Here is a 10,841-nt window from a genome sequence, read left to right as displayed (position 1 = left end):
TCCCACACTTTCATTTCCCAATGGCTCTCCCGGGGATTCACCAAAACTCTGCTGGGTTCCCCAGCACCCCGACATCTCGAGGGTCCCCCTCCTACCACTGACTGGCGTCCTCTTGAGAAAATTCACTTTCACATGAGCCCAACCACAAACCAAAGGAACCAAAAACAAAACTCCAGGATGAAAAAAGACACACATTATACAACTTCAAGCCAAACAACGTCTGGATGAGCTGCTCTCTGTAATTATCCACGTGGGGCGCCCCTCCACTGGATGGATGGACACTGAAAGCTGCCCACGGCTTGGGGTGAACCTAAGAGAATGCAGCTCGGCCTGTCACTGGGGCCACACGGGCTTGGCCACTTACTGGTAAGAGGAGCAACGCGGCTGAGTCCACAGCAAATGCGGGAAACCTGGACTTCTGGGTTGAACTCCATCAAGCTGAAGAGAGTGGGTGGAATCACTTCCGGAAGAGCAGTTTCCACTAGGTTTGGTCCTTTGCCAAGAATTCCGTAGCCTCAGACAAAAACATGTCCTTCTACATGACAGTAAAAACAGCGGTCAGTAAGTCAAACCAAGTGCAGCCCTCTTCACCAGAAATTCAAACTGCACCGCCGGGATGCTTTAGATCCACAGGGATTGTTTTCTCCTCCTTGCTTGGCAAAAACACATTAATGACACTTGGAAAAGAATCAGTTTCTTTTCTCCTCTTTTAAATTCTTACTCTGGGCGTATGTCAAGCAAACTAACCAAGCTCAGAATACAAACTTCCCACACCTGGAGGGCAAGCTGGAGGGGCCTAGTCAACAAATCACCCAGAAACCCCATGTGAACACAGGAGAGCCTCAGAAGGGCAGTTGTCCCCCTACTAACAGGTCTAAGATTCACACTGACCAGGAGGGCAAGCCAAGTACAAAACAACTTAGGGCCAGATGCCGATAACTCTCAGAAATGATGTTTTGCTTATAAAAAGTGGAATACCCATCAGTGGTGCCAGATGTTTCATCCCAGGGGCATAGACCTCAGCGTCGAAACCCTAAGGCTCTTCTCCCTCTGTCTCTGTTTCTTGGTGCAGCCTCTCTGGAGGAGGCAGGGCCAGAGTCTCTGGCCCAGGCGACGGGAGGGGGTGAAAGCAGTTCCTTCTCCACTCCAGAGGTTTACTACAGAATTACTAAGCTCTGGGCTGGCTATTTGTCTACAGAGAAACCAGGGCTACTATCGTTCTGTCAGGAACGTCACCCTCACCCTCTATTAACTGAACTCACTCTAACTAGGTCTTCCCACAGCCACGTTCCCTCCCTCAGGCTGAGGTCTGTGCCTGTGAATCCAACAGACACCGACCCTTCACCATCGACCCCTCTAGAGCTTCCCAATGACCTGCCTGCAAGAGGCTCTCACCATTTCATACAGCACAGCCAGTGCCCCTACACGCCATGTGCTTAACGGTCCCCACAACTGAGAAGGGCAAGTACCGGGGGACGTTCACCCGAGTCACAGGAAGGGTCCATACTGTTAGGAAGACAAACCGGTGAGAACTTGGAAGGATTCTGGTGAACGGAAGGAGCAGATAAGTGCCAGGTCATTCATTCACTCCACAAATATGTCCCAAACAGCAAACATACGCTATACATCTAACTGGTGATGGGAACATGAGGGGAAGGAAGAGACCCGGTCCCTCTCTCTGAGTTCAGTCTAGCGGAGGAGGCAGAGGTCAGCCAGAATTATCACCCAATTAATCTGTGCTGACTGCAAGGATGGCAGGACAGGGGCCTCCGTGAGGAAACTCAGGGAGCCTGAAGTAGTTCATGGGCAGGAGCGTTCAGGAGGCTACACTCTATCCACGCAGTCTGAGGGATGAGTAGGAGTGTGGAGGGGAGGGGAGAGCACGGTATTCCACGTAGGGGAGACAGCACCTGCACAGGGAGGGAGGGGCCATGGCCCACTGAGGGAGTTTAAACAAGGGCCCAGTGGATGAAGTCAGGGGACGAGGGGGAATATTTGCAAGACGCCAGTGGGGAGCAGGGAGGGCAGATCATGCAGGATGCTGTAGACCACGGAATGGTCTGGTCTTTATTCTAAGCACAATGCGTAGCCGGTAAGTGTTCTAAGTAAGGAGTGGACATGATTCCTAGAGGGGAACGTGAGTGGACGTGGCAAACAGTGGAGAAGGAGCAGGTGGGGGACGAGCAGGGGTTCACTTTTGGACCCACTGAACTCACAGTGCTTAGAGATGGCCAAGGGCAAACGTCAAGTGGCACTGAGAGATGTCTGCACCTCCCAAGAGCATGCTGGGCCTCAGCTGCCAGCTGGAGACTCCTGAGCACACAGTCGGTGACTGCAGCCACGGTGAGGGTGAGACCTTCTGAAGGAGAAGGCAGAGGAAAGGAGGAGAGCACAGTCCTGCCATGGGGACCTCTGACATGGGAGGGCCTGGCCCAGGAGCACAGCCAGGAAACGAGCCCAGAAGGAACGAGAAAGGAAGAGAGCCCTCAGAGAGCTCAGTCACAGGGGCGAAAGGAAGACCGCTCTTCACCAAGATGCTCGGCACGTCACAGCCAATGTCAAACGTTGCTGAGAGATCAAGAAAGGGAAAGATTGGACAATGGTCTCCAGGTGCTTTATTCTTGTTTTCAGCAACATGGAGGTCACCGTAACCCTAGCAAGAGCCACTCAGCAAACTGATAAGGGTGGAAGCTGAGTGGAACGGACAGAGGAATGAGAAGGAGACAAGGACATGGGGACAGTAAGTCAATGCAGCTCCTGAGAAGTCTGGCCTAGAAGTGGAGGCAGGAGGTGAAGCGAAGGGGTGGGACTTGGGGGAACGGGAGGACGTGGAGGGCTCCACACAGGGCCCCTTAAGATGGAAGACACCTGAGTCATGTGTAAATGCTGATGGCGAGGGACGAGTAGACAGGGAGAGGCTGAAGTTGTGGGGAAGAAGGCCCAGCAGATGGAGTGAGGCTTCTGAGGAACGGGGGGGAGATGGGATCCAGGACACAGAGAGAAGCATCAGCTTCAGCAGGATGAGACACGCTTCCCCCACTGCTATAAAGGGAAGGGACCCAGGGCGGGGACAGGTAGAGGCAAGTGTGCAGGAGTCCGAGTGGGAAACTGAGGGCTTTCTCAGCTGACGGCATCTGTTTCCTCTATGAAACAGGAGGCAGGTTCTTCTGCTGAGAGCGAGAGATGGGAGGGTCAGCGGTCTGGAGGATGAAGTGTGGCCAACTTAGCTTTCCAGCAGGATTTGATCTTGGTGCCTCTGCTGAGGGATAACTTTGGAAAGGCAGATTCTAAGTGCTTTGGAAAGACAGATTCTAAGTGCTTTGGTGAAGACAGCAGAACAACAACAGTCCCTAAATTGACTCAAAGGAAAAGAGGGGTTTACTGACCCAGAAAGTGTACACCTAGGTGAGCGAGGCTGGCAGAGCTGGGGCCTGGCCTCTGCTGCCTGGCTCGCAGAGAGCTTCTTTACCTCACTGTGCTCTGGCAAGGGCCACTGGAACGAAATCACTGTTGTCACTGACAGGGGGAGGCTCAGGCCACAGTCAAGATCACGGTTGTGGCGGGCTACTTCTAAAATGGCCCCTAGTGATCCCCGTCTCCTGCTGTTCACACCCACGTGTACTCCCCACCCTTGTGTGGGGGCTGGACCTAGTGGCTTGCTTCTCACAAGCAGAAGGCCAGCAAAAGTGAAGGGAGGTCACTGCCCAGATTAAAGGAGAGAACACCAGCTTCTGTCTCATTGGCACTCTGTCCTACCCTCTCATTTGGTCACTCTGACGGAGCCAGCTGCCATGTTGGGAGCTGCCACGTGGAGAAGCCTACATGGCAAGGAACGGAGGAAGGCTTGGCCAGCAACCATTTGCTGGACAACTACCAGCAAGGAATTGGGGTCCCTGAATCCTGCAAACAACCATCGGTGTGCTCCTGGAAGCAGAGCCTTCCCAGTGGAACCCTACGATGACTGCAGCCTTTGAGAGACTCAGAGCCAAAGACCCAGCTAAGCCCCCCCAGATGCCTCACCCACAAAATTCAAGTGGTACTTCTACCCGCTGCTGCCGGCAGTATCAACTGGTAAAACTTCTGGAAAGCAATTTAACAACACATTCTGACAACAATAAAAATATCCTACTCCTTTGACACTCCTGGGATTTATCCTAGAGCAATAATCCAAACGAAAGAAAAAGTCACGTATGCACACAAGATAAATGTCATGATATCTCCAACGGCCACTGCACTCCGCCTCCAAAGAAGTATGCCACATGACAACAGGGAAAAGCTTACGTAATTATTTAATAAAATGGTAAAATGAATAATTAATTATGATAAATTAAATTGATGCTATATCATACAAATATTAAAAACTGTAACTGTGAAAACATTACCACCATGGAAAAATGCTTTATGTAAGTATAAATGATAAAACAAGCATATAAAACCACACCTATGGTGTGATTACTGTATACAAATGTGCACACATGGGGCCCATCCCGGTGGCGGAGCAGTTAAGTGTGCACGCTCCTCCGTTGCAGCGACCCGGGACTCCCAGGTACGGATCCCGGGCGTGCACCGATGCACCACTTGTCAAGCCATGCTGTGGCGGTGTCCCATGTGGAGTAGAGGAAGATGGACACAGATGTTAGCCCAGGGGCAATCTTTGTTAGACAAAAGAGGAGGATTGGCATCGGATGGTAGCTCAGGGCGAATCTTTCTCATCAAAAAAAAAGAAAGAAAAGAAAAAAAGGGCCAGACCCGTGGCTTAGCGCTTAAGTGCCTGCGCTCCGCTGCTGGTGGCCCCGGTTCGGATCCTGGACACCCACCAATGCACCGCTTCTCCGGCCATGCTGAGGCCGTGTCCCACATACAGCAACTAGAAGGATGTGCAGCTATGGCATACAACTATCTACTGGGGCTTTGGGGGAAAAAAAAAGTAGTGCACATATGAACGAGGACTGGAAGAAAACACTAGACAATGAACAAAGATGATATCATGTGCTGGTAGGATCACTGAGAATTTCTAAAAGATTTAGTCTTATATTTAACGGCCCTCCCTTCAGACCAATATCAGAAACAAAAAGGTTAAATATACAAGCTTGAGAAAGTTTCTCAATCATTCCTCCCTGCATTAATTACATTCTTCTCAAATCAGTGAACATCAAGCTCCTTTTAGGGGACACTTGTTTTCTCTTTGAAAGCCTCATACAGTTTCCTGTCTCTGCTGAGAGAAAGGCTCACAGCTCCTCTGCTGACGGGTGGCTTTAATCCTCCACCCAATCCTTTATCCGTTCCTTTCCATGGGAGCTGGGATGAGGGCACTGGGAAGGGACAAACAGAGCAGTGGCCCCAGGAAGTGATAAGAGAGGTAAGAGTCAAATGAAGGCAGGTGGTTTTAGCCCATGAGAGCCCCACCGCTCACAGCTCCAGACTGCACCATCCCAAGGGGGTGTAAGGTCCACTACCTGTTTGCCCAGCTGCGCCCCATCCACCAGAATAGACTTCTCCTTTATCCGTTAGGAACAGACTATGGTCCTGACCACAGGCGACCTATCAGACGAACAGAGGGAAGGCTGATGAGAAGAAATCCTTGGAAGCCCAGTGTCCTGCTCAAGGGACGCAAAGTACGGGAGCATTCCCTACTGCTCCTGAGCCCGTAGGGGGCCGGATCCAGGCAGGCTGCCCCACACAACCTCCACTTCTTATTCTTTCTCACTCCACTGCAGCCTGGTTTCTGCCTGCCCCTCCACTGACGCGGCTCTTGCTAAAGGAAAGGGCCAGATGTCCTGAGGAGAAGACCCAAGAGCTCCTCCATCCCAGTCCATCCCTGTGGAACCACTCCCTCCTCCACAAGCCTTTCTCTTCCCCATCCCTCTCTTCTGCCTCTCCAGTAGCTTCCAATCTTGTTCCTTAGCTCAGCCCTACTGCTTACCCTTCAGTGTTGGAATCCTTCTCCAAGGTCTGTCTTCTGCCCTCTTCTCTCCTCCTCTTCACGCTCCCCTGGGAGGCTGCATCCATTTCCAAGGCTTTCCCTCTCACCTCTACCCTGCTATCTCCACTCCCAACAACTCTACTGAGTTCCAGACCTGCTTTTCTAACTGCCTAATGAAAAGCACCGTTTACTAAATGCTTATTATGCCAGGCACTGTGCTAAGTCAATAACCAAGAACACCTACGAAGAAACTGAATCTCAGAGAAGGTTGGTAACTTGCCCAAAGTCATCCAGTTAATATGTGGGGAAGCAGGGACTTGAATTCGCATCCATGGGACTTTCAAGTCTGTGCAAGAAGCACCACACTCTACTGCAAACTTAAAAGCAAATTCACTCTCTACCTCCTCCTCGCGTCTCCCTCCCACTCAACCCAAGCCTGCCCCTCCTCCAGGACTCCCCCATCTGAGTTGAGAACATCAGCAGCCACTCATTTGCAGGTGGAGTCAGGCTCCACCCCTTCTAGCTCACTCCCTGGACCTCTTATCAAGCCCCACATCTGGTCAATCCTCCTTACATGTCTCTCCACCTGTCCCTTCTCCCCACGCCTTCCCAAGTGGCCTTCATCACCTCCTCCCCCAACCCTAGAAAACCCTGCATCACTCACTCTCCACCTGTCTTCCAGCCTATGCCACAGCACTCCGCTGTAAGCATGCCAAACTCCAGCCACCCCGCATGCTCTCAGCAGTTAAAGTCTCCACCTGCCCCCTCCCCTCTGCCATGAAACCTTTCCCACCCTCCATCCCCAGCCTATCTGGTACATGCCTCTGCCACCTCCTCCACGATGCCTTCTCTCCCTTCCATTCCACCGCACGGACTTAACAATTCCCCTTTTGGTACTCTTATAGCACTTTCTAGATGCATTCACTTACGTATTTAAGGATTGATCTTAGCTATCTACCACGTGCCAGGCACTGCCCCCGGGGTGGGAATAAATGGTGAGCAAGATAAAGGCAGCCTGGAACACACACAGTGCCTGGACACACTCGGGTGCAGCTAGTTTTTTAACCTGTCTTTCCCACTACAGTGTTATCCCCCCAAACATTATCAAACTTCATACCCCATGATCTACGATACATCCTGGCCTATAGTAGGCAGCTAATAATTTTTATGAAACATCTTATTAATTCATAAAATCCCTCTACCAAATTTGCCATCACCCCACCCAAATTTCACGCTTTCAGAAGTGCCCCAGGAGTCAGAATGAGTGGCTCTCAGCCCAAGCCTCTTACCTGGACCACCTGTCCACTGACGTCCTGCCTTCTATGGACTTTGTGACTTTCGCTAATGACTGAGGGCAATCTGGGTAGAAGCAAGACATATGGTCATAGTAAGCACTGTGGGGTTCTGGCCTCTCCTCTGTCACCCCTAACTGGTGGCCCCCCACACACATAACTATCAGGGAAACTCTCAAGTTCAAATAGCAGGCAGAGGTAGACCCAGGTGGGAAAGTAACACAAAACAAATAAAATCGCTTGGTGATTTTAATACGCTGCCAGAGTTGAGACTGGTGTTTAGATCCACCAGCATAATGCGAGGATCTAGAGAGAAACTTTTTTAAAGACAAACAGACATAGAACTGAAACAGAGAAATTTTTGAAGGTAATCAATTTGGTTAAAAATAAAGAGTGAATCCAAAGAAAGTCCAGGTATCCCAATCAATGCTCATGCACCTGCCCTCCCAGCAGGCTGATGCTCCCCCTGCGATGGAACAACACTCTCCACAGCTCTCTGGGGAGTGCTCACTGCTCCTCTCAGGCATGAGGAACCTTGCTTGGTACTGCTCTGTGGCTCTATCACACAGTAATCACTCCGGAGATGTTTAATGCTCAACACAACTTGGGGAGGGGTAGTCCTTGTGGGAACTCACCTGTAAAGTTCATTTTCCACCACCTTCCTTCCACATTGTCCGTAATAGCTGTTTGCCAGGCTGAAGACTAAAGAATACCACCACCAATGAAATCAGTTCTACAGGTGTGTGGAACCCAAGAATGTCAGGACTGAGAGGGGGTCTGGAAAGTGGTCCTAGTCCAACTGCTCACCCAACTGCCACTGGGTTTCCTTCTCCAATATTCCCAGCCAGTGCAGGCACACCTCCAGGCATGCTGGGGTGCAGACCTGCTGCAACAGACTGGGACACCTGTACTTTCCCTCTGCTTCCCCTCTGGGCCCTCGTTCTGCCTCTCAGGAATTCCATAAGAGGCGAGTACCTCCTGTGAAAGGCCTCAGCACCCCCATTCCTTGGACCTGTCAACAGGCTGCCCTCGAGGCCAAGCCCCCTCTGGAAAGAGTTTCTAAACACCACCTTGGCCTTTTCCTACAAAGCACCCCTAGCCAGAAAATGAAATGTGAAAAATTTAGTCGAGGTGGCTTTCCCTGGGATAACCACTTTTTTGGCGACGATCAGGGTTACCAAGGAGCCTGGACTCTGAAAGCCCCACCTCTTGGAGGAAGCGTTAGCAAACAGCCTTCTCTCAGTACAATAGAAAAAACCGTCTACATACGCAGCCTGGCTCAGTGACTTCACGGCAAAGGGAGGCCTTGATGAGGCTGCCTGGTGTGCGCTGTCACGTTTATAAATACCTGAGATTTCCCAAGAACCACAGAGTGCAGAAACAGAAGAGAGTCAGCAAGGTCTGCCCAACACAGCTCTCTTAAGCTATCCTACTGATTTGCTCCGGGAAATTCCAACAGCTTCACAAATCACATGTGGCTCAATCAAATGGTCAACTTCAGGCCCAATGGCAAGAAACTGGTCCCCCCACCCTCCACCAATCTCCAACAGGTCAATTCACCTCCTTCACCGTCTGTCAGGACCAGAGAGTGGGCTCTGGCACAGGAGACTTGTACACCTGTGTCTCCTGAGGTCTATCCAGAGGCAGTGGGACAGGTGAGAGCTCTAAAACACACTTGTCTCCCCTCGCTCAAATGAACACAACCGGGGTCAGTGCACTGATGCAGAGTCAGAGCATTTCTAACATGAGAGATCACTGCCCCATCCTCACGTTGTTATGCAGTGAGATGGGAAAGACTTACTCAAGGTACGTAAGTTAGTGGCAGAGCGAGGAGCAGTCCCCAACTCCAACCCACTGCACCACATTGCCTCCACGACACACTGGGTTAGGGAAAAGCATCCTTAGTCTTTAAAGAAAGCTCTTCTCGTGTCATTTCACACCATTTGAACTCTTCAGGAAAGTAAAAGCAATAGCCACTTCCTGCAATAGCCACTAGGATTTCTCAGTAAGGTGAAGAACAGGATCTATATTATACGACAGCACTTAAAATAAAAGGAGGCAAAAAGAATACACAGACGCATTTGCTTGCACATGCATTAAATCTCTTCGGAAGGATGAACCGGAAACTGTTAACACAGGTTGTCTACAGGCAGAGAAACCATGGTGCTGGGAGGACAGAGGTGGAAAGCAGAGTCTTCATCATATGTTCTACTGTGCCTCTAGGATTCTGAATTATGCAAACATGGTATCTATTCATAATAGAAAATTTTAATTTTTAAATAAGCAAGTAAGGGGGAAAGATGTTTAGAAGTCACTCTAAAGAAACTTATTGTTCTTTACAATCCTACCGAGGAGGCCAGATGGGCTATGTAGGGAACGCCTCTTGCAGGTTTTAAACGATGACCTTCTGAATATTTACAATGGAGGCTAGAGTTCAGGAGAAGGTCTGTGAATGCACTGGTTCTCAACATACTCCTTACTAAGGATCCCCTACTTTCTCCTATGATCCCCATCTTTCAATAGATCTCGTCTACCAAATAAATGGCATTATGACTGCTATAATAATACACTTGCCCATTCGTATTCATCAGTGAATGATATAATTTCCAGACAACTTTTTACCTGCATGAAATATCTGGTTTATCTCAATGAGATGATGTGATTCTAGGCAAAATCAAAGAAAATGGACGATGTTGTTAGCTTATATTAGTAGCTGAAAATATGAAGTACTTTAAAATACTGACAAGTGATTCACATCCCCCATTACTATCTGCATAGACCCCTAAGGGCCTGGGAAGCAGTAAATACATAACATCGAAAGGGAATCTGGCTCTAGGTCCAACTACCAATTGGCAGGAAATACAGAGGACAGAGGATCATGTCAAACGGCACCACAGGGATGCATTCAACAAATTGCAGACTGGAAAATTCTGTAGAATAAACAACGTGACATCATTAAATAAATATCAAGGAGAAAAGATTAAAACAGACTTAAAAGACTATAAAAGTCTTATCAACCAGTTGCCACGCCTAGACTTTCTCTGGCCCTTGATTCAAATAAATTTTTAAATTTAAAATAAAAATCTATTGACAGTTCGGAGACAAAAGGCAGTTTGAATGCTGACTACATATTTGATATTCAGGGATTATACTGTTAATTATTTTTAGGTGTGACGATGTATTTCCTTTTTTGGGGGTCCTTATTTTTTAGATATGGATTGAAATATTCATAAATGAAATCAATAATCTGACGATTGTTCCCAATTTGCCGAGGGAGAAGGTGGGGGAAATGAGTAAAACAAGACCGTCATGTGTTGATGACGGCAGAAGCTGGCGACGGCCCACGGGGTGCATTATCCTATTCCAGCCACTTCTGTGTATGTCTACAATCGTTCCTAACAAAAGGTAAAAAGAAACGTAATGTGGCATCATACAGCCAATCAAGACTTCAATACTAACTGTAAAAGAATTCTAATATAAAATAAACTGAAAGAAGGCAGAACACAAAATAGACACTGTGATCAAAATTATATAAAAAGATACTTGCATACAAATGACGGAACACGAAAAAAATGACAAGAAAGATTTGTCCAGTATGTACTTCTGGGTAATTCCACTTTATTTTA

At 48.9% G+C, this 10,841-nt stretch overlaps 1 long non-coding RNA gene across 2 annotated transcripts; it reads right to left on the bottom strand.

Moving 5' to 3' along the window:
• Positions 1-385: 385 nt before the first annotated feature.
• On the bottom strand, positions 386-10,609 carry LOC131402987 (uncharacterized). 2 transcript variants are annotated; one of them, XR_009219119.1, is made up of 5 exons: positions 9,838-10,609; positions 7,851-7,917; positions 7,213-7,282; positions 5,457-5,541; positions 386-535 (listed from the first exon to the last, which is right to left on the bottom strand). It is a non-coding gene; the product is annotated as an uncharacterized LOC131402987 (long non-coding RNA). The 2 variants fall into 2 exon arrangements; XR_009219118.1 differs by lacking the exon at positions 386-535 and having other exon boundaries at positions 5,343-5,541.
• Positions 10,610-10,841: the final 232 nt, after the last annotated feature.

Source organism: Diceros bicornis, unplaced genomic scaffold (genome assembly GCF_020826845.1).
Source record: "Diceros bicornis minor isolate mBicDic1 unplaced genomic scaffold, mDicBic1.mat.cur scaffold_437_ctg1, whole genome shotgun sequence".
NCBI lineage: Eukaryota > Metazoa > Chordata > Mammalia > Perissodactyla > Rhinocerotidae > Diceros > Diceros bicornis.
The sequence above is the reverse complement of the archived record's forward strand: the minus strand, read 5'-3'. Positions and strand labels throughout refer to the sequence as shown.